The 24266-nt window shown below is 40.9% G+C and overlaps 1 pseudogene; it reads right to left on the minus strand.

Moving 5' to 3' along the window:
* Window positions 1-1310: 1310 nt before the first annotated feature.
* On the minus strand, window positions 1311-2709 carry LOC105944048 (annotated as a pseudogene).
* Between the last annotated feature and the right edge of the window lie 21557 nt (window positions 2710-24266).

Here is a 24266-nt window from a genome sequence, read left to right on the forward strand (position 1 = left end):
AGACAATAAATCCAGAGTTCCAGGCCAGCCTGCCTCCTGAAATGGACAATAATGTTCCCCCTATTTGACAGTGATAAGCTACCTGTGTGTACACTCATGATGTGTTAAGCCTATTATTCTACAAGGAATTTTTCTGACTAATAACTACCTGCCTACTGAAATAGCAGGATGTTCTCTTAGAAATTCCTTTATGATTAAGAATATATGCCCTCATAATGCACAAGAACAAAACTGGTGGCTCTCACTAGGGCACTAGAACTAAATCAAAGTCAGAGTAAAGGTTTTTATTTTTCTTCAAAAAATTGTCTCCAGGACTATTAAAATGATTTACCTGTACTTGCACATGACAAATAATGTTTCCTGTCTTTCAGATATAGCTTACCATGTCATCAGACAACATATTTAAAATGTTACAAAATAGAATTAAGGTTTTTAATATTATTTATTTATTTTATTTTATTTGGTTTTTCAAGGTAGGGTCTCAGTCTAATTTAGGCTGACCTGGAATTCACTCTGTAGTCTCATGGTGGTGTCAAAATCACTATGATCCTCCTACCTCATCCTCCAGAGTGCTGGGATTAAAGGCGTGTGCCACGACTCCCGGCTATTAATACCATATTTAACTATATCTCTTTTGTTAAAGACCTAAGGTACAGATATACTACATATTCCCATTTTTTTTTCCTGGATGCTTAACAGCCAGAAGTAGCAGCCAAAACCAACGAGGACATTGGGGATAAAAGGGTAGCCAATATTTTGTCCCAACTCATCCAGATCAAATGGCCCAGGTGTTGACGGGGCATTTCTTTTTAGAGGGTCCTACAACTCTTGGCAAGTTGCCTATCTTCTTGATGTAGGAAGTCAAGGAGACCCATAGATTGGATTTCAATCAAAAACCAATGTGCACAAGGAGAATCAGAACAGAGGGGAAAACCCTCAATGCTTCCAAGGGAAGGAAAACCCCATGGTCAGCATGGACATGAGTCATCCCAGAGCATGGCACAAATGCTGAGAGAGCCTTAGAGCTCCTCCATGTTCCCTAAAAGTCTCTCTTGAAGAGCCAAAGTTTTGGCTACCTACATGATCTGAAGTACTCAGTAGAAATATACAGCCAAGAATACATGATATCTTAAAAAGTTTAAACATCACAATTCAGACTGTAACTTTAGATAGGTGTTCTCATAGTAAACTGTTCCATGACCTAAGTTAAATGCAGTTTAGGTATTCCTTTTTCTTTTCTTTTCTATTCTTTTTTTTACCTAAAACATGTTTATTTGGTTCATTTCCCACTCATCTTGTAGAGGCTGCAGTTAGTGCTGCTTCCTCCTGAATGAATCCTTCTGTAAGCCTTTCTTTTCCTCCTGTAGGCTGGCAGAGGACCGTGGAGCAACCGACATACCAAACTACTGTTTGTGCATGGCTAAAGACCCTAGTGGTTTTATAGCATCCTAGGGATTTCAAGTCCATGAAGTAGGCTGAGTGGAATAAAATACAGGTAGATTCTAAAAGTTAACTAAACACTGTACCCATTCAGTCAAAACCAGCCCCAAGTATGTATGCCAGAGTAGTTATTATAACAACCAGATCCTCTGTCACCATAGAGGTTAAGATTTCTGGTCTGTTGAGGTTATCCAAATCAGCTTGTGACCAAGTGAGACCCTTCCCTGGTGCAAACCCAGTTACCTTGGATGAGTTTGTTCTCAGTCAAGTTGCTGCCTGGGTCATTGGGCTGCTGTTCTGATTTCTGGAGCTGGGCACTGGCTTTTCCTGCGGTGCAAACCAAGCCTGGCAACTGTGGCCCTGCAGATCAGCACCCCCACTGCTGGAACTGCTGCTGTGAAAGCTGCCTCTGCTGGGTCTGTCAGCTGCTGAAGCTGCTGCTGCTGAGCCCACTGCTGCTGCCTCTGCTGCTGCTGCTGCTGCTGCTGTAGCTGCCACTTCTGGAGCCACTGCTGCTGCTGAAGTGCTGCTGATGGGTTGGCTGTTGTTGCCGCTCCTGGGTCTGCTGCTGCTGGGTCTGCTGCTGCTGCTGCTCCTGGGTCTGCTGCTGCTGGGGCTGCTGTTACCGGTGCCGGAGCTGCTGATGTTGCTGCCGAACTCTGCTCCTGCTTGGGTCCTGCTGTCGGCTCAAGTTGGCGCGGCCGGGTCCCGGGCCGCTGCTCTGTTCGCCGGAGCTGGGCTCAGGCGGTGGGGGAGGGGAGGGAGCCGCAGCTGCTCTGGTTCTCTCGCTGCTCCACGTGTTCTTCTACCTCGCGGTCTGCTCCTCTGCTGCTCACTGCCGCTCTCCCCTCACGTTTCCTGAGTTGCGGAGAGCATGGTGTGAGGGAAGCTCCAGCACCTGGCTTTTCCTGCAGCTGGAGTCGAGCACAGCAGCTTTCTGGTGCGCCGCCGCCGCGGCGGTTGGCCGAGCTGACGGAGCCACTTTTGCCGGCCTGTGCAGGCTCTGGATGCTCTGGATCTCTCCTACTTCTCTGCTGCTGCTTCAATTTCCTATACACCTCACTTTGTAGTAAAAGTGTGCATTTTGCTGAGGTTTTTTTGGTCTTTTTCTCCCCCAGGCTGCTTTGGCATGGTACGTACACCTCCATCTTAACCGGAAGTCCTCAAGTCCATGAAGTAGGAATTGGGACTCTGCACTAGGCACTTCTTCATGTGTTTCCTCTTCTCCTCTTCTAGAGAGGGGTGAAGGAGATCCTTGGTGAGAGACATGTTCTCGCAGGGACATCGTCACTGCTGGAAAGCCAGTTTATGTATTATTAAGGATTCTGCTAATATCACATCTACTTTATGAGAACAGGTATAGACTATGCCATTTTGCAAACAGGTTTAGAATCTTCATGGAGAAAGGGAATTATTTCCATCCTTTATGTTTATAATTCTACTAATTTTGGAACATCGTGTGCTTTGTTGTTATTTTAAACTTATATTCTCTTGCCTAAAGTCAACCTATACTCAGATAGACCTGTGACACACTAACTCCATCTACCTGGCTTCCCTCCTTGCTTTCCAAGGCCTGAACATCTACACAACTGGAAACCTTAAAAAGCTCATACTTTCCTCTCCCCACTTCTCTGATTTCTCTTGCTTTCATTCTTTCCCCACCAATGGCTTTTTTCAGGATCCATAGCTTCCTCCCACATTAAAAGACCACCAGTATACTTCTGGGGTCCTATAGAAAATGTCCACTGGAGAAGCCTGGAAAGTTATGGAACCATTGTCTCCACTTGGGTTGAAGAAGTCAGAAACATCTATTATCCCAGTTCCATAAGGCCAGCCCTGACTACTTCTTCAGGAGAATAAAATGATTGGTTAGGCATTCAGGGTAAGTGAACCCCAAAATGCAATGGCCTTTTGTTCCTTGATGAAAAGCCAGATATGTCACTTTTCTTGCAGAAAGATGGTTGGTACATCCTACAGGAAAGATTTCTATATTAAGTTTACACCCTTCCTAGAGGATAGAAACTCTGATCCATTTCTAATATTACTGGAAAAGCTGTAAAATCTGGTTATTATCCATAATAACCCATAGACCTGATCTTCCTCACATAGCCACTTCTGATTAAAAAAAAGAAAAAGATCGGTGTCTCTTTGTGGACTTCTCAAAAACCCCTCTTGCCACATTGTGTAAAAGCTTTGCCTTGTTCTATCATCAGGCTTCTCAAATTCTCTCTTGGATCCCTGGAAAAGAGCTCCAACTTGCTCCCTTCTTTTATGTTCTAGGGTTTAAGCCTCCTTCTCTTACTCCTCCTAAATCTTGAAGCTATAATAAAATCTTTCTGTATTATATCAGCTGCTCTGTGAAGTTCATTTTTCAAATTCATAGCAGGGATCCAGGAACACCCTGAATTATTGGTGAATCAGCAAATAATTCAAAATTCCTGAATCAACAGGAGGTGAGGTTCAAAGCTGATTAAGAGGAAGGGATCCTTCTAAGACTGCTGATACCTAATGACCTAAATAAACACTATGACTATGCATAGAAAGAGTATTTATAACAGCAAAAAAATTGGAAACTTTTATTTTTATTCATTTATTTATTTTAAAGAGAGAGGGAGAATGGGCATGCCAGGTGCTCTGGCTATTGCAAATGAACTATAGATGCATATGCCACCATGTGCAACTAGCTTACATGGTTTCTGGGGAATTGAACCCGGGTCCTTAGGCTTCACAGGAAAGCACTTTAACCACTAAGTCATCTCTCCAACCCAGAAAATTGGAAACTTTTAGATGTCCATTAACTGACAAATAGAAGAAAAGTTGAAGTATATACATAAAATGGAATATTGGCAGTGAAATGCATGTGGTGTTAATAATGCTGAATTATTATTATTATTATTATTATTATTATTATTATTATTATTATCTTGGTTTTCTGAGGTAGGGTCTCACTCTGGCCCAGGCTGACCTGGAATTAACTATGTAGTCTCAGGGTGGCCTCGAACTCATGGCAATCCTCCTACCACTGCCTGCCAAGTGCTGGGATTAAAGGTGTGCACCACCACACCCAGATCTAATGCTGAAATATTGATGAACCTTGAAAATAAACTGAAAGAAGCCAAACACAAAATATATATTGTATGTTCATATTTATCTGAAATGTCCTACAATCTTTTTCTTCTGTATTTCAAATTGTTTAATCATCATCTGCATTGGCATGGTGGCTTATATCTTCAATTTTTATTCATCTATATTTTTGAGAGAAAAAGAGGCAGAGTGTGGGTACACAAGGACCCCCAGGCACTGCAAACTCTAGATGCATCCACAACCTTGTCAATCTGGCTTAGGTGGGTCCTGGGGAATCAAACTTTGGTCCTTTTGCTTTATAGGCAAGAGCCTTAAACACTAAGCCATCTACCTAATCCCATAATTAGCAAGTCTATAACGGAAACTGAATCAACAATTCAGCAAGACTGAAAGAATTGTGCTTAAGTGTAAATGAGAAAGACAGATCTTAGTAGCACAAGTAACATTCTAAAACTCTGAATAAGAAAAACTCTAAAAACAGTAGAATAAGATGGTCAATTTTATGTTATGTTATGAAAAACTTCTCAAGCTTTTAAAACATACTATTTTGAAAACTTAAAATGAGCAGCAGAGAGACTGATTCTTAGAAATATTTTTAACAATTTTACTTTATAATTTACTTGTGAGAAAAAAAAATTAGAGAGAGAGAGAGAAGGCATGCCAACACCTATAAACACTGCATGCAAACTCCAGATGCATGTACTGCATTTGCATCTGGCATTACGTGGGAACTCAGGAACTGAACCTGGATTCTGTGGTTTTTCAGGCCAGCACATTAAATGCTAACCACTTCTCCAGCCCCCAAACAAGGACTTTACTTGACAATGATAGGGATTTATTACCTAAGATATTGTCACAACAAAACACAATTCTTACCTCAAAGGAAACAAGTTTATTCTTGGACCAAATATGAATGTGCATGTCCTTAGGACACATATTCAGGTTGACCAAAATAGGATGTTCTAATGTACAAACATTTTTGTGACTTTTTATATTTATAGAACAGAAGAAGTTCCTAAATGAAGGCACTTCTCAAATACACTGGCAGTAATGTCAGATAGACAGGTCACTGTGTGAGAGGCTAGGTTTGCCACAGAAAGGCACGATAGCCCTTAAGGCAGGGTTCCTACATTCTTGCATCACACCATGGCCATGCTTGTCATGTCAGCTCACTCCACCTGCTTCAGTCACAGGATTTAGTGCACCCAGTCAGACTTCTCTCGAATGTGAACCATACCCAAGTGTTGGTGGATACCTCCTCTGAGCCTAGGTCAGTTGTCTGGAATAACTGGTGGAGGTTTGCCCACTGCTTCCTCCCAGATTGATATGGGAAATTTTTTATGACTGTTTTAAACTTTTAATCTTTTTGGAAGTGCATGCTTTGTTTAGCCTCTCCTCACATTTTTTGTTGTCCCAAAGTCCATCTTCATTTACATGGGCTCCCAGGCCATATCGTGTATTTCTCCTGATCTCTTCTGTCACTTTTCCTTACTCCTCAACTCTCAAACTATCCACCCATCTCTCTCTGTCTTACACACTCTCTCTCTCATGTCCCTTTATGTCTGAATAAAGTGTGGTGTATAAAAATCATTCTCAGTCTGAGTTGCCAATTCTTTCATTAATTAACAGACATGAACTTAGTGTTATTACATTTAAGTCAGCATCAAGGACAGCTGATCTGAAGATTAAACCTTCCTAACCAGCTGAGTTAAGCCCAGGATGTACCAAACAATGAAACAGCCTCACACTCACACATAGGTGAGATAGAAAGTCACCCTGTAAAGCAACTGAAATATTTCTCACTATGGCAATACATGCCCCAAACCCAGGTATATAAGCTTGCACTAAAGTGCTCACTGCACCTACCTTATCTGGGCAGGTTGTTAAAGAAAAGAATCCCAGGGAGGGAACTTATTTCATGTATGCAGAAACTGATGTCTGCAAAGCAGATTAAGGTCTTCTATCCCTGTACAGTTTTACTTTTACTTTGTGGGCTTCTGAGAAAATGGTCTCTTGAGAAACTAAGGCCCTCCTCAATGTCCTGGATAAGTGGGGATAGAAAGTGAGTTATGTCTTTCTAAGATAACCTATCTGTGAATTCCAGTAGAATATTAAAAATGTATTTAAGATCCCAACAAATTGAGCCTACTTTAGTTTATTCCCTCACTCAGACTTTAAAACATCAGAGGGCCTCCTTCAGAGTTACAGGCTTATACAGGCTTCGGGTCCCACGCTTTGAAAAACTGACAAGACCACTATACCAACTTGTTCAGCAGACACAGAGGCGTCTGTCACTGCTGTTAATATGGGAACTTGAGGCACATTGCTCCTTTCAACAACTTAAGGATGCATTGACTCAGACCCTGGCTGTGGGATTACCTACACATATATTGGTTTTCTCTTCATGTAACAGAGAAAATAAGTGTGCAAAAGGTGTCCTAACCCCACTTAGGGGATCAACACCACAACATGTGGAATATCTTAGCAAAGAGTTTGACATAGTAGATAAGATCTGCCCTGATTGTCTAAGGACAATTGAATCAGTAGGATGGTTATTCTCTGAGTCACATAAACTAACCTTAAGAAAGCATCTTTCTGTACATACTCCCCATGACATTGGGAGCATTCTTAATTCAAAGAAGCAAATGTTGTTATCAGATAATAAAATAACAAGTCGTCATGGTGGAGGTGCCTGAAATAACCCTTAAATTTGCCCTTCTCTCAACCATGCTATTTACCTCCCAGATGACAAAAACCTTGAACACTCAAGTTAAGGATCTTATGAAAAACTAATGCTGCTGGAACATACCTTCAGGACAAGCCCTGAAGTAATTCTGATGTACAGTTATAAACTAATGGGATTTATCTTTTTAATTTTTTAAATATTTTGTTTGGTATTTTATATATATATTTATTGGGGAGAGACAGCTAGAGAAGGATGCAGATAGATAGAAAGAGACAGTGGGTGTGCCAGGGTCTGCAGCCACTGTACACGAACTCCAGATATATGTGCCACCTAGTACATCTAGCTCACTTGGGTACTGGGTTATTGAACATGGGCCCTTAAGCTTCACAGACTAGCACCTTGACTGCTAAGCCATCTTGTCCACCCCTGAAGGGAGTTCTTTTATCCAGTATGAAACCAGAAGTGCAGGATGTTTAGTGATAAGTGAATATGAGATTCTCAAATCATGCCCAATCCCAGCTAATACCAGTGCCCAAGTTACTCTGCTGATTGCTCTGACCAGGGCTCTAAACATTGGCAAAGGAAAATGAATATTTACACAGACTCTAAATATATTTACTTAACACTACATGCTCACACTTCTATTTGGAAGGAGAGAGGTTTGTTAACTACTTCAAGAAATCCAATTTAACATTGTAAAGAAATTTTATTCCTTGCAAAGTCAGTCCTCCTTCCCTTTGGTAATTGCCTATTAATCTGCTGGGAGGGGTGTGGCCTCATTGGCCCCTCCCTTCCAGCAACTGTTAACTGCCTATTTCTTTGCAACAAGGAGTGTGGCCTCAGGAGCCCCTCCCTTCCAGCGACTTTTAACTGCCTATTAATCTGCACAGAGGGCTGTGGCCTCATGAACCCCCTCCCTTCCAGGAACTGTTTGTTGTGCCAAGACCCCTGACCAGGAGCCAAGACCAGGTCACCCAGGAGTCACCTAGAGGACCGCGACAGAAGCCGAGACACTTGAATGTAAAAGCAAGGGGTTTCTTTTAATGTCAAGCTTAAGCAGGGACTCAATCGACACAGAAAGACGCAGCAGGAGTGGGAGAGAGCCCCAAACTTCTAAAAGTAGGGGTTTATAAAGGAAAAGAGCAGGAAGGGGAAAAAGGAAAAAAGGAAAAAGGGGTTACATCACATTGCGTCTTTTAAAATGATTGGTTCCAGGAACATTTCTAGTTGCTCATCTCTGGTCAGCAGACTGCTTGCAGATCCTATCTTTTGCAAGAGGCCGGAGGCCCCCACAGCTAAGTATTTCTGGAATGTCCTGTTGAGCAAGTGAGCATGAGTTACAGAAGTAAAGATCAGCAAGTTAGTCAGCTAGTTCCTTATCTGAGCCAAGCCAGGGCTCCTCCTTTGTTCACAATGATTTGTCCTACAATGGCAATTTCATTGTTTAATTATTTATGGGTTATTTCTTTTTGGTCTCTCAGTTAACTGCCTATTAATCTGTAGTTTGGGGTGTGGCTTCATAGGCACCTCCCTTCCAGCAACTTTTAACTGCCTATTAATTCTGCAGGGAGGTGTGTGGCCTCATGAGTCCTTCCTTTGCAGCAACTGTTCACTGCCTATTAATGTGCAAGGAGAGGTGTGGCCTCATTAGTCCCTCCCTTGCAGCAACTGTTAACTGCCAAGTTATCTGCAGGGAGAGGTGTGGCCTTATGAGCCACTCCCTTCCAGCAACTATTAACTTCCTATAAATCTGCATGGAGAGGTGTGGCTTTCATGAGTCCCTTCCTTCTACTGTTAACTGCCCTTTAATCTGCAGGGAGTGGTATGGCCTCATGAGCCACTCCCTTCTAGCAACTGTTCACTGCCTATTAATCTTCAGGGAGGGGTCTGGCCTCAAGAGCCCCTTTCTTCCGGAACTTTAAACTGCCAATTAATCTGCAAGGAGAGGAGTGGCATAATGGGCTCCCCCAAGCATCTGTTCACTGCCGATTAATCTGCATGGAGAGATGTGGCCTCATGATCTCCTCCCTTCCAACATTGTTTAACTGCCTATTAATCTGCAGGGAGGAGGGCGGGGTATGGCCTCATGGGTGCCTCGCTTTCTGACAGAGTGGCAGGAACAGGTAGTCTTATAGTTTCATCATCTGTCCGAATTAAAGGACCTACATTATCTCCTGTCAAAGAAAAATATACGTTTTTCCCTGTAGGTATTTAGAAAGGATAACCCTTCCTAGCAAAAAGGATGGTGTCTCTGGGACTATGGGTAAGGAATGATGGAAGAGATAATCTCTCTGGGAGCAAACAAGAGTATGTGTAATTTTTTTTTTTCTGAAGGAGACCTGAAGTGCCTCTAGAGACAGTGGTATAGTTAAATCTAGCCCAAACGCAAAACTGAGGCACTTCAAATAAGTACATGAGTCAATGAGAAGAGTTACAGTATATTTTGCCACCCATATATAGTTACCCAGCACTTCTCAATGTGGACCAGAATTACAGGAGCCTGTCCAGGAACGCCGGGGGCCATCAGTAATCTGTTAAGTGCAGTGGTTCCTTTGAAAATTAAAATATGGCCATGGTGGAGGCCAAACAGCCTTCCTCTCAGGACAGTTTTACAAAGGTGCCACATCTGCCTGCAGAGAAAGCAGGCCATAGAAATGCTTTGTGAAAGGGCTTTTGTCTCAGTAACCATCATTACAGTTATAATCTCCTGGTGAAGATTTTTTTTCTGTTTTTCTTATTTATCTCCCTTTCTGCTTGTTCTATTCCACCACCACCCCCATTTTTCTTTTCTCTTTCTATGTTCTGGTTATAATAAACAGAAGTGCAGCCTGAAGCAACAGTTCTAAGCTCTTATTTTGTTCCGCTACCAATTTTGGTAACTTTCTAGGTATATTAGTTGTTGACTGGGTGAAAAATTTATCAATAAGGGGCTGAAGGATGGATTACCAGTTAAGGCTGCAAAGCCTCAAAATCAGGTTGATTCCTCAGTACTCACATAAACCAGATACTCAAAGTGGTGCATGAGTCTAGATTTTGTTTGTATACTGCCTAGAGGCAATGGTGCACTCATGCACCCATTCTCTCTTTCTGTCAAATAAATATATAAAAATAAATGAGTAAATAAATATAAAACCATTTATGAACATTTGTCCTCATGAAGAGCATCCTCCTCTATAATCTCCAGAGTAACATTAGTATTCTTTCTAATTGCTTCTGTGAGTCTCTGGAGAATGTCAATAGGAAGCTCCTGTCCTCTCTATATTAGAGTCAATATTAGGTTATCCTTCAAAGGTGTTACTTGAGTTCTGAAAATCTCTTCTAAAATACAGTACAGAAAGTGCTGAGAGTCCCATGTCCTCCATGAATTATCCTCACCCAAGTTTGGATTATGTATGGATATTGCCTCTGCTCATGTAGAAACATTAGTGTCAGGAACTCCAGAATGAACTGTATCATACTCATTTCTAACTTCTACTGTCTGGGTTTGTATCCTTTGTCTTTCAGTAGAAGCTACTGTCTGATCTAACATTATCCTCGTATCTCTTTAAACCAGGTCATATTGTTTAGTAAATTAATGGAACAGCTAATAGTGGCCAGGTTTCACAAAGTAACTGCCTAGTTCCTGATATATTTGTCTTATCTCATTTGCGTCACTCTGATTTTTCTTTTAGCCAGCAACAAATCCTTTAGGAGATGAGAAAACATGCCTCCACATGGATAAAACCACTCTTTAGCTATATCAGTTCTAGAAAAAAAGGGGGGAGGGGAGACCGAATTTTTTCTATAGCCAACTATTCTTATCTGTGACACCATCAAAAATTGACCCAAGGCCAAGGATTATGCACTTACACTTCTCAATTCCCTGACAGAAAGAACTATAATATTAGAAATTCCAGGTCCTATAAGGTATTTGACACCAGTTTTGTCAGAGAAATGTGAAAATTAAATGGAAAGGAGATGAGGCCTCTTATCTCCTGCTCAGTTGCTAGAATGCTTAAGCAACACAGGACATTCCTGAGACTCATAAATTTCTGCCAGATGTGATGGAACATGCCATGAAAGAGTTGCTCAATATACAGAGTAAAAACAATACACAGTTTGAGTAAAACTTGGGAGCCTGGAAAGGATTTATGAGGGAGGAAGGAGTAAGGAGGAATTAAGGAGAGGGTATTGTATATATGTAAGTAGATGAACAGATTCCTGGTGCTCAAAACACCTACCTGAGGTCAATGGAAGAGATTGAGTAAAGGAAGGGTGGAGTAGATTAATCAAAATTTAAGATGTTATGAATTAGCCATATAAAAACCTTTTTTTTTTCATTTTTAATTTTTTTTTAATTTTTATTAACATTTTCCATGATTATAAAATATATCCCATGGTAATTCCCTCCCTCCCCACCCCCACACTTTCCCGTTTGAAATTCCATTCTCCATCATATTACCTCCCCATTACAATCATTGTAATTACATATATACAATATCAACCTATTAAGTATCCTCCTCCCTTCCTTTCTCCACCCTTTATGTCTCCTTTTCAACTTACTGGCCTCTGCTACTAAGTATTTTCATTCTCACACAGAAGCCCAGTCATCTGTAGCTAGGATCCCCATATGAGAGAGAACATGTGGCGCTTGGCTTTCTGGGCCTGGGTTACCTGTCTTAGTATAATACTTTCCAGGTCCATCCATTTTTCTGCAAATTTCATAACTTCATTTTTCTTTACCGCTGAGTAGAACTCCATTGTATAAATGTACCACATCTTCATTATCCACTCATCTGTTGAGGGACATCTAGGCTGGTTCCATTTCCCAGCTATTATAAATTGAGCAGCAATAAACATGGTTGAGCATGTACTTCTAAGGAAATGAGATGAGTCCTTTGGATATATGCCTAGGAGTGCTATAGCTGGGTCATATGGTAGATCAATCTCTAGCTGCTTTAGGAACCTCCACACTGTTTTCCACAATGGCTGGACCAGATTGCATTCCCACCAGCAGTGCAGAAGGGTTCCTTTTTTTCCACATCCCCACCAACATTTATGATCATTTGTTTTCATGATGGTGGCCAATCTGACAGGAGTGAGATGGAATCTCAATGTAGTTTTAATCTGCATTTCCCTGGTGACTAGTGAGGTAGAACATTTTTTTAGATGCTTATATGCCATTTGTATTTCTTCCTTTGAGAACTCTCTATTTAGCTCCTTAGCCCATTTTTTGATTGGCTTGTTTGATTCCTTATTGGTTAACTTTTTGAGTTCTTTGTATATCCTAGATATTAATCCTCTATCAGATATATAGCTGGCGAAGATTTTTTCCCATTCTGTAGGTTGCCTCATTGCTTTTTTCACTGTTTCCTTTGCGGTGCAAAATCTTTGTAATTTCATTAGGTCCCAGTGGTTAATCTGTGGTTTTATTGCCTGAGCAATTGGGGTTGCATTCAGAAAGTCTTTGCCAAGACCAATATGTTGAAGGGTTTCCCCTACTTTTTCCTCTAGCAGTTTCAAAGTTTCCGGTCTGATGTTAAGGTCTTTAATCCATTTGGACTTAATTCTTGTGCATGGCGAGAGAGAAGAATCTATTTTCATCCTTCTGTAGATATTTATCCAGTTTTCAAAACACCATTTGCTGAAGAGGCTGTCTCTTCTCCAATGAGTATTTTTGGCATTTTTATCGAATATCAGGTGGCTATAGCTACTTGGGCTTACATCTGGGTCCTCTATTCTGTTCCACTGATCTACATGTCTGTTTTTGTGCCAGTACCATGCTGTTTTTGTTACTATGGCTCTGTAGTATAGGTTAAAATCAGGTATGGTGATACCACCAGCCTCTTTTTTGTTGCTCAGTATTATTTTAGATATTCGAGGTTTTTTGCGATTCCAAATGAATTTTTGGATTGTTTTTTCTATTTCCATGAAGAAAGCCTTCGGAATTTTGATAGGGATTGCATTAAATGTGTAGATTGCTTTAGGTAAGATTGCCATTTTCACGATATTGATTCTTCCAAGCCAGGAACAAGGGATGTTTCTCCACTTTCTAGTGTCTTCTGCAACTTCTCGCTTGAGTGTTTTAAAGTTCTCATTGTATAGATTCTTTACTTCCATGGTTAGGTTTATTCCAAGGTATTTTATTTTTTTTGATGCAATTGTGAATGGGAGTGATTCTCTGATTTATCCTCTGTGTGTTTGTTGTTAGCATATACGAAGGCTACTGATTTCTGTGTATTTATTTTGTATCCTGCTACATTGCTGTAGGTTTTGATCAGCTCTAACAGCTTGCTAGTAGAGTCTTTAGGGTCCTTTATGTATAGAATCATGTCATCTGCAAATAATGATAACTTGATTTCTTCCTTTCCAATTTGTATCCCTTTTATGTGTGTCTCTTGCCTTATTGCTATGGCTAAGACTTCCAAAACTATATTAAATAGAAGTGGAGACAGTGGACACCCTTGTCTTGTTCCTGATTTTAGTGGAAAAGCTTCCAGTTTTTCCCCATTTAGTAATATGTTGGCTGTAGGCTTATCATAAATAGCCTTTATTATATTGAGATATGTTCCTTCTATTCCCAGTCTCTGTAGGACTTTTATCATGAAGGGATGTTGGATTTTGTCAAATGCTTTCTCTGCATCTAATGAGATGATCATGTGATTTTTGTCCTTCAACCCATTTATGTAATGTATTACATTTATAGATTTGCGTATGTTGAACCATCCCTGCATCTCTGGGATAAAGCCTACTTGGTCAGGGTGAATGATCTTTTTGATATACTCTTGTATTCTGATTGCCAATATTTTGTTGAGAATTTTTGCATCTATGTTCATGAGGGAGATTGGTCTGTAATTTTCTTTTTTTGTTCTATCTTTGCCTGGTTTTGGTATCAGGGTGATGCTGGCCTCATAGAAGGAGTTTGGTAGGATTCCTTCTTTTTCTATTTCCTGGAAAAGCTTAAGAAGCAATGGTGTTAGCTCTTCCTTAAATGTCTGGTAAAATTCAGCAGTGAATCCATCCGGGCCTGGGCTTTTTTTAGTTGGGAGATTATTGATAACTGCTCGGATCTCCATGTTTGTTATAGGTCTATTTAAGTGATTAATTTCATTTTGATTTAATTTAGGTAGGTCATATAGATCAAGGAAATCATCCATTTCTTTCAGATTTTCATACTTTGTGGAGTATATGCTTTTATAGTATGTCCCTATAATTTTTTGAATTTCTCTGGAATCTGTTGTGATGTTACCTTGTTCATCTCTGATTTTATTAATTTGTGTCTCTTCTCTCTTTCTTTTGGTCAGATTTGCTAAGGGTTTATCAATCTTGTTTATCCTTTCAAAGAACCAACTCTTTGTTTCATTAATTCTTTGGATTGTTCTTTTTGTTTCTATTTCATTAATTTCTGCCCTAATCTTTATTATTTCTTCCCGTCTAATACTTTTTGGTTTGCCTTGTTCTTCTTTTTCCAAGGCTTTAAGGCAAAGCATTAGGTCGTTTACTTGAGACCTTTCTAATTTCTTAATATAGGCACTTAAGGCTATAAATTTACCTCTTAGAACTGCCTTCATTGTGTCCCAGAGATTTTGGTATGTTGTGTTCTCATTATCATTTGACTCTATAAATTTTTTGATTTCCTTTTTGATTTCTTCATTGACCCACTCATCATTTAGTAGTGTATTGTTTAGTTTCCATGATTTTGTGTATGCTCTATAGCCTTTCTTGCTACTGATTTGTAGTTTAATTCCATTGTGGTCAGATAGAATGCAAGGAATTATTTCAATTTTCCTGAATTTGTTAAGATTTGCTTTGTGTCCTAATATATGGTCTATTTTAGAGAATGTTCCATGTGCTGCTGAAAAGAATGTATATTCTGCAGCATTTGGATGAAATGTCCTGTATATATCTGTTAGGTCCATTCCTTCTATGACCTCATTTAGTCCAGATGCCTCTCTGTTTATTCTTTCCCTGGATGACCTGTCAATTGATGAGAGTGGGATGTTAAAGTCACCCACCACCACTGTGTTTGGTGTTATCTGTGACCTTAGTTCTAATAGTGTTTGTTTGACGAATTTGGGAGCCCCCATGTTAGGTGCATATATGTTTAGGATTGTAATGTCCTCCTGTTGGAGTGTGCCCTTAATCAATATAAAGTGACCTTCCTTATCTTTTTTGACTAACGTCGGACTAAAGTCTACCCTGTCTGATATTAGGATAGCAACCCCTGCTTGTTTTCTAGGCCCATTTGCTTGAAACACCGTCTTCCATCCTTTCGCCCTAAGATAATGTCTATCCTTTGTAGAAAGGTGAGTTTCTTGGAGACAACAAATTGTAGGATCCTGCTTTTTAACCCAGTCTGCAAATATATGTCTTTTCGTTGGGGCATTGAGACCGTTGATATTAAGAGATATTATTGAAAGGTGTGTATTTATGTTTGCCATTTGTGTGTGTGTGTGTGTGTGTTACTTGTTCTACCTGTGCTCTCTTCTGTTAACTGGTATTTGAGTATAGCTGGTTTTTTCTAGGTTCCTTATATGTGTGCTTTTCCTTTTGTTCAGCATAGAGGATTCTATCAAGTATTTTCTGTAGAGCTGGTTTTGTCTTCAGATACTCCTTTAACCTGCTTTTGTCATGGAATGTCTTTATTTCTCCATGTATTTGGATGGATAACTTTGCAGGATAAAGTAACCTTGGTTGACAGTTGTTATCTTTCAGAACTTGGAATATATCACTCCAAGCCCTTCTGGCTTTCAAAGTTTGTGTTGAATAATCTGCTGTAATCCTGATGGGCTTGCTTTTGTAGGTAACTTGATTTTTCTCTCTAACTGCTTTCAATATTTTTTCTTGGTTTGTGTGTTTGGAAGTTTGAGTATAATGTGGCGAGGAGAGTTTCTTTCTGGGTTTTGTCTGGCTGGGGTTCTAAAGGCTTCCTGTATCTGTATTGGCACCTCTTTCCCAATTTGGGGAAAATTTTCCTCTATGATTTTGTTGAAGATGCCTACTATGCCTCTGGAGTGGAGTTCTTCTCCTTCTACTATGCCCTGAATTCTTATATTGGATCTTTTCATAGTGTCCCGAATAATTTGAAATTCCCACTCATACTTTTCTATAAGTTTGTCTTTCTCTTTGTTGGACTGCATTAGGTCTGCCACCTGGTCTTCTAGCTTAGATATTCTGTCCTCTCCCTCATCCATCCTACTGGTGAGATTTTCTACAGAGTTTTTTATTTCATTAACTGTGTTCTTCATTGCTAGTAATTCTGACTGGTTTTTCTTTATTATTTCTATTTCCCTATTTATGTCTTGTATTGCCTTCTTTATTTCATTAAATTGGTGTCCTGCCTCTTCTTTGATTCCTTTGATTTCCTCTTTGATTTCTTCTTTGATTGTTTTCATGTGTTCTTTGACCTCTTTGAACATATTTATAATTATTCTTTTGAACTCTTTCTCAGGCATTTCCTCTAACTCTTTCTCACTGGAGGACATTTCTGATGCATTAATACTTTTAGGTGGATTTATATCGTCTTGCTTTTTAGTGTTTCTTGTATTATAATGTATATATTTTTGCATCTTGGATTAAGTTAATGCTTGGATTTTCTAGCTAGCTGTGTATTCTTAGCTGTATCAATTGATTTGATGTAATATATTTTCAGGGTAGGACCTTAAGGTATTAGGTGTGGCTCTTAAGACTCTCAGAGTATCTACAAAGATGTTCTTAGGGGTTGAGTTTCCCTGCTATAGGAGTATTCAAGCAGGCTGAGTGGAATAAAATACTGGTAGATTCTAAAATTTAACTAAACACTGTACACATTCAATCAAAAACAGCCCCGAGTATGTATGCAAGAGTAGTTATTATAATGACCAGATCCTCTATCAACAAAGAGGTTTAGATTTCTGGTCTGTTGAGGGATCCAAGTCAGCTTGTGACCAAGTGAGACCCTTCCCTGGTGCAATCCCAGTTACCTTGGGTGATTGTGGTCTCAGTCAAGTTGCTGCCTGGGTCCTCGGGCTGCTGTTCTGATTTCTGGAGCTGGGCACTTGCTTTTCCTACGGGGCAAACTGAGCCGCTGCTGCTGCCTCTGCTGCTGTTGTGGCTGCCACCACCAGAGCCACCACCGCTGCTGAAGCTGCCGCTGCCGTGTCCACCGCCACTGCTCACCCCGAAGCCGCTGCTGTGGGATCTGCCGCCGCTGCCGCTCCTGGGTCCGCTGCTGCTGGGGCCACTGGTACCGGTGCTGGAGCCGCTGAAGTTGCTGCCGAACTCTGCTCCTGCTTGGGTCCTGCTGTCAGCCCAAGTTGGCGTGGCCGGTCCCGGGAAGCTGCTGTGTTTGCTGGAGCTGGGTTCAGGTGGTGGGGGAGGGGAGGGAGCCGCGGCTGCTCTGGTTGTATCGCTGTTCCACATGTGCTTCTACCTCGTGGTCTGCTCTTCCCTCCGTTGCTCGCTGCCGCTCTCCCCTCACGTTTCCCGAGTTGCGGAGAGCGCGGTGTGAGGGGAAAATCCCGCACCTGGCTTGTCCTGCGTCTCGAGCCGAGAGTCCGGCGGCTTTCTGCCGTTCCGCGGCTGCGGCGGGTGGCCGAGCCGCCCCGGAGCCGCTGTTCCCACCTGTGCAGGCTCTGGATGCTCTGGAACTCTTCTACTTCTCCGCTGCCGCCTCAATTTCCTATACACCTCACTTTTTAGTAAAAGTGTGTATTTTGCTGAGTTTTTTTGGTCTTTTTCCCCCCTAGGCTGCTTTTGCATGGTACCTACGCCGCCATCTTAACCGGAAGTCAAAACCTATTTTTAATATAATAGTGCACCCAGAAGACATAGATTCTTACTGGAAAAATTTCAGTGTCAAGGGTGGGATACCTCCCAGTGAGCTGTTGGCCGGGGAGATCCATAGCCCACCAAACATTCAGGCCATTGGCAAGGCTATTGGTTTCCCACCAGAAATGGATGGTAAAATCCTATTGCTGAAGACTACACATGCTTATGCCACAAGGTCACTGAGAACTCAAACTGGAGCTGAGCTGAAAACCTCCTCCCAGTGGACCAGCTGATAGAAAAGCAGAAAAAAAAACATACACTGCACATTTTCCTATGGGAAATAAAAATCTTCAGTGATGACAAACAACAGTGGACACTACAAGACTTAAGTTTGGCCAGTCAGACCAAATGACCCAATGTATATGATAGAGGCATGTCTATTGTGGGGGAACATAATTGCTCTGTAATTGGACTGGAGGCCCACTCCATGGGAGGGAGTACATGACTGGTACTGAAAGGCATAAAAACCTGTAGTTTGAGTGGTAGTGGAGATGAGACTTACGGATGTAACACCTGCTGCTATCTGGCTAAATGCGTATATTATGCTCAACAAACTGCCCTCTAAGCATTTTTCTTAATGTTCATACTCATGTATTAGTGCTATTCTCAATTTTGGTTGGAGAAGCTTCTCTTTTAAGATGATAGTAAGCACTGGTATAACAAATAAAAAAACACAATAATGCTCAGAAATGACAGGGGAGTGTTCAACACTAAAACATCTCTATCACACCTTCCAAGGCTCAGTCCTTTGCAAGAAAGGGGGCAGAAATAATGTAAGAGCGAAAGGAAGGGTAGGACTTCATACAATGCAATCTTCCAGATACCAATTGGAATTCAAATCCATGACCTCACACAGTGACTAGTACTACCTACACAAAACCCTCATAATGAGAGGAAAAGATGATGACATCAAAATAAAAGAGAGACTTATTAAGAGGTGGAGGGGATATAGCTAGAGTGGATATGGTGGGGGCTGGCTTTCTGAGGGGGAAATTTGTGGAGGGAGGGGAATTATCAAGGTTTATTTTCTGTAATTATGGAAATGGTCAATAAAAAATTTAAAAAACAGAAACGATAAATCCAGAGCTCAAGGCTAGCCTGCCCCCTGACACTGAAAATAATGTCCCTCCTATTTAACAGTGAGAAGCAATCTGTTTTGTACACTCATGATGCTTTTAGGCCTGTTAATCTACAAGGAAAATTTCTGCTAATACATACCTGGCCCCTGAGATAACAGTATATTCTCCTGGTAATTTCTTTATGATTAAGAATATATGCCCTCATCATGCACTGGCACAAAACTGGTGGCTCTCACCAGGGTACTAGAAGTAAATCAAAGTCATAGTAAGAGTTTTTATTCTTCTTCATAAAAATTGTCTCCAGGACTATTAACATGATTTACCTGTACTTACAAATGTCAAATAATGTTTCCTGCCTTTCAGATATGACTTACCATGTCATAAGACAGCATATGTTACATGTTAAAAATGTCCTAATGTTTTTAATACCATGTTTTAACTACATCTGTTTTTTTTAAAAAAATATTTTTTATTTATTTATTTGAAAGTGACAGACACAGAGAGAAAGACAGATAGAGGGAGAGAGAGAGAATGGGCGCGCCAGGGCTTCCAGCCTCTGCAAACGAACTCCAGACGCGTGCGCCCCCTTGTGCATCTGGCTAACGTGGGACCTGGGGAACTGAGCCTCGAACCGGGGTCCTTAGGCTTCACAGGCAAGCGCTTAACCGCTAAGCCATCTCTCCAACCCTACATCTGTCTTATTAATACCAAAGGTACAGATATACTCCATATTCCTATTTTTCTCCTGGGTGCTTAATAGGAGAGGCAGCAGCCAAAACCAATGAGGAAGTTTGGGCTAAAAGAGTAGCCAATATTTTGGTCCCAGCTCATCCAGAGCAAACAGCCCAGGAGTTGAAGGGACACTTCTTTCTAAAGGGTTCTACACCTCTTGGCAATTCACCTATCTTCTTGATGTGGGAAGTCAAGAAGACCCAGAGATTGGATTCCAATTAAAAAAAAAAAAAAAAGAAACCAGCCTAAGCCGGGCGAGGTGGCACACACCTTTAATCCCAGCACTCGGGAGGCAGAGGTAGGTGGATGGCAGTGAGTTTGAGGCCACCCTGAGACTACAGAGACTACATAGTGAATTCTAGGTCAGCCTGGGCCTGAGTGAGACCCTACCATGAAAAAAAAACAAAAGTCTAATGAATGAGAACCAGAACAGAGGGGGAAACCCTCAATGTTTCTAAGCAAGGAAAACCACATGGTTAGCATGGACGTGAATCATCCCAGAGCACGGCACAAATGCTGAGAGAGCCTTAAAACTCTTCCAAGTTCCCTAAAAGTCTCTCTTAAAGAGATGCAACTAACCTTCAAAGATATCATGTAATATTAAAGCTTGGCAACTTACTTGATCTTAAGCACTCAGTAGAAATATACAGCTAGAGAGTAAATGATATCTTAAAATGTTTGAACATCACAATCCATTATGGTGTTTTGGTTCATTATAATTTAATGTTTTCCCATATACATCTTACAAACCTTGTATGTTATGCTCGCTCATTCTGGCCTCGGAGCTCTCTGATTTGACTAGAGGCATGATCCATGGGAGGGGATGCATGTCTGGTACTGAAAATCTAGCCACAATCCTATGTCTTTGGAGGTCATAAGACATAGGGGGTAACAACTGTTGTCTGGTTAAATACGTATATTGTACTCACAAAGTGCCTTTTACACACTAATGTTTATGTCCTTACATTAATGTTACTCTCACTTTGGTTAGATGTGTTCAGATGACAGTGACCAATGTGGTGACTGAAAACTCACTATAGTTCTGAGAAGAATTGATAGTGAAGTGTTCAGCACCAAGTGAAACATCTTTTTCATTATCTCCAAGGCTCAGGCACTGTTGAGGATGTGGTGGTAGAAAGAATTTAAGAGCCAAAGAAAGGGTTGGTCTGCTTACAATGCCTTATTTCAGACACAAAGTTGACTTGATATTCATGACCTCATAGAGGCTGGTTCAACCTACAAAAGATCTTCATAATAGGAGAAAAATGATGTCATCAACATAGAAGTGGGATTAGTTGGAAAGAAAAACGGATTCAATGCTGAAGAGCATATGTGAGTAAGGAAAATAAGATTGTGAGATTATGATCATGACATATTTGTCAAAAAATAGGTGAAATAAGAGTTCAAGATAGGGCTGGAGAGATGGCTTAGCGGTTAAGCGCTTGCCTATGAAGCTGAAGGACCCTGGTTCGTGGCTCGATTCCCCAGGACCCGCGTTAGCCAGATGCACAAGGGGTAATGTTATCAAAGATTCTGGAACCTACATGAGTTAGAAGGTTGCTTTAGGAAGTATGACACTGGGGTTAGGGTGGGGTAAGCCTTGAGGTGTTAAAGCTTAGCCCAGATTGCTACTCTTCTGCTGTACTTCATATATGCTTATTTGATGATGTAACAAGAGTTTCCTGCTCTCTCCATGCTTTCCCAGTCATAATGCATTCTAAATCCTTAGACTATAAGCCTAGCTAAACACTTTCTCATCCATAAATTTACTATTGTTGTGTATTTTGTGTCAGTGATGAGACAGTCACTGATATAATACAAAATGGTCTCCCTTGTAGGTGTGAGGTCCTGGGTGCCATCCCTAGCCTGGTCAAACACATAACATAAATGAAAGAATATTAAAAAAATTCTCAAAAATGGTCTGCTGTCATATAAATTCTTAACAATGGTTAATGATATATTAAGCATATTGGTTTAGCTTCCATGACTTCCAAGGAAAGTCACTACAAGGCTTCTGAAACTTAGTCTATAGGATTTCATTAGATTGTGTTGCTTTTAGGCAGCTATAGTAATTACTACAGCGTCATTTTTCCTTTTGATTTTAGTTGTCTGTGCATTCTTTATCTCCCTTCCTCGCTCTCTCTCTCCCACTGTGTGTGTGTATAAGTGTTAGTGTGTATTTTTGCCCAGAATAACACCTGTAAGTTATAATTACAATAATTCTTTCTCATGATTCAGCCTAACTTCTACCTATAATTAAAGACCTAACTAGCACAAAGCTTTGTTTGTGAGGTCCTTTTTAAACCTATACCTACAGACACGATTGTCCCTTACTATGTTTTCTGACATTACCCTTCATATATCTGTGTCCTAGTATATATATTTTATGAAAATTTTCTGTTTATATCTCTTCTTATATTATAAAAGCTTTACACTTATAGTCTGCTTTATCACACTAATGTATTCCATATCACAGTTTCTAACAGTGTTACCAGAACTTTCATGCCAGGTGGCATCACAATTCACTTCATTGTTGATATCATCATCCCTGTACAGACTCTCTACCAATCAGGAGAGACCAATCTCAGTCTCACGTGGTGGTCAGGCTACTTATGAGCTGGTATTACACAGGCTCCTGGTTACAAGTTCCATTGGTGTTCTTCTTCAAAATACAATGTTTGAATAGAGAAATCACCTGCCATTCCGTCAGGAAGCAGAATATCTACTTTGGACTTTACACATCATCTCTATTCCAGATCCATCAGTTTCCAAATCTGTCTCAGTTCTGACATCTTCACCTGTGTTAAATCTTCTCTCAAGACTGAATATCAACTATCTTTGGAAACAGCTGATGTGACCTCCCAGCAAGCTCCCCTGGACTGTCCAGGTACTCGGATTTTGAACTGCAACTTTTTACCATGAACTTGTGAGTTTGCACAAGATCTGCTCAACTAGACATTGAGATGTGTGTGGGTCCCTGGGTCCTCTGGGGCCAGCCGCTGTTCCTCTAGAGGCATCCAGGCTACCATGGTGAACATGTGACATAATCACTTTCAGGAGAAGGTCTTTGGGAACAGCTTAGTTTAATCAATACCGAAATGGGGTTATAAGCAGTTGTGGGTCCTAAGGGGATCAGATGTAAATGTTACTGGCTCATGCCTAAGTAGCATATGGAGACATACATTTCAGCACTTAAGCAATGGTAGGGTACAGAGGGATGTGCTGTGCAAAGGTTACTGGCTCATACCATATAAGGAGTTTCCTAGGCAACTGGCCAATGGTCACAGGGCAAAGCCTATGCTCAGGTGTGCCAAGCTTGGGGACAGAGTGGCCTCCTGTAGCTCGGGGGTCCTTAGCCTTCCCTGGATGCTCAGGCCAAGCTACTGAAGGCTCCAGTCTATGTCTAGCAGTGCCTGACAATTCCCTCTTTGTTTATATAATTTGGCAGTGTCATCCTGAGTGAGTTTTCCATAATTTTCTAAAGGTCCAGATAGAGCCTGGTATTTGAGGACATGATTAGTACCAACCTTAGTGATTTCTTACCTGAGAAATTTGATGGGACAGAGGGCTACCAGAAATAGTGTTCCTATAGCAAGGAGAGGTCTAAGAAGTTGTAGAATCCAAGTAACTAAAGGGTTAGAGAACCAGGTGGTGGGGTCCTCAGGCTTGTAGTGGTCAAGGAGCACCTTGCTTGAGTTTTAACATTTTGTTTAAGAACATTTAATTCTTAACAACAACAAAAAATTTTGTCCCAAGAACAAACACATATATTCCAAGTTTAACAATAATGAGGCCTAAGGCTGGACAGATTTGAAGTACCACACATGCAAGAAAGGGGTGGTTACACCTTTGCATCAAAGTATTGTATGTGTCTTGACATAAGTGGTATTGGTTATAGAAATATTGAACAGGCATTCAGCTCTGGTTGGCTTAGAGCTGGACAGGCAGAGAGACATAACTTGACCTGCATCAAGAAGGGTGAGGCCTGTCCTTTGCAGAGCCAGCGACACAGCGAACACATGGAAAACCATTCTTTGGAACTGTTCAAGAGATAAGAAAAACTTTTCCTGCCCTTTAACTCAGAGGTATAGTCACCCTAACTCCTCCCCGCTTTATTTCTCCCTCTTATGAGAAGATACTACAACTACTGTTAGGGGACAAGAGACACAAAGACATCAGATCCTTACTACTTCCTGATGAATGGGGCATGATGTTGAGGCAGTTAGAGCATCTCTCTCATAGAGGGGAACTATTCTAATGAACCCCACAATTATATTGATGGATTGCAGGAAGATGTCCATGGGAGAGAACACTGGGGAAAAGAATAACTGTGAGGAGTTAATGAGAAGTGAGCATGCATCAAACTGGTCCTTCTTGTGGTTGAAGGAACCTAGGTAGATGGACTTAAATTGTCTCAGGATCATCTGAACATGACCTGGCTGAGATTTTCTTCCAGA

The sequence above is a fragment of the Jaculus jaculus genome, chromosome X (assembly GCF_020740685.1).
Source record: "Jaculus jaculus isolate mJacJac1 chromosome X, mJacJac1.mat.Y.cur, whole genome shotgun sequence".
Lineage (NCBI taxonomy): Eukaryota > Metazoa > Chordata > Mammalia > Rodentia > Dipodidae > Jaculus > Jaculus jaculus.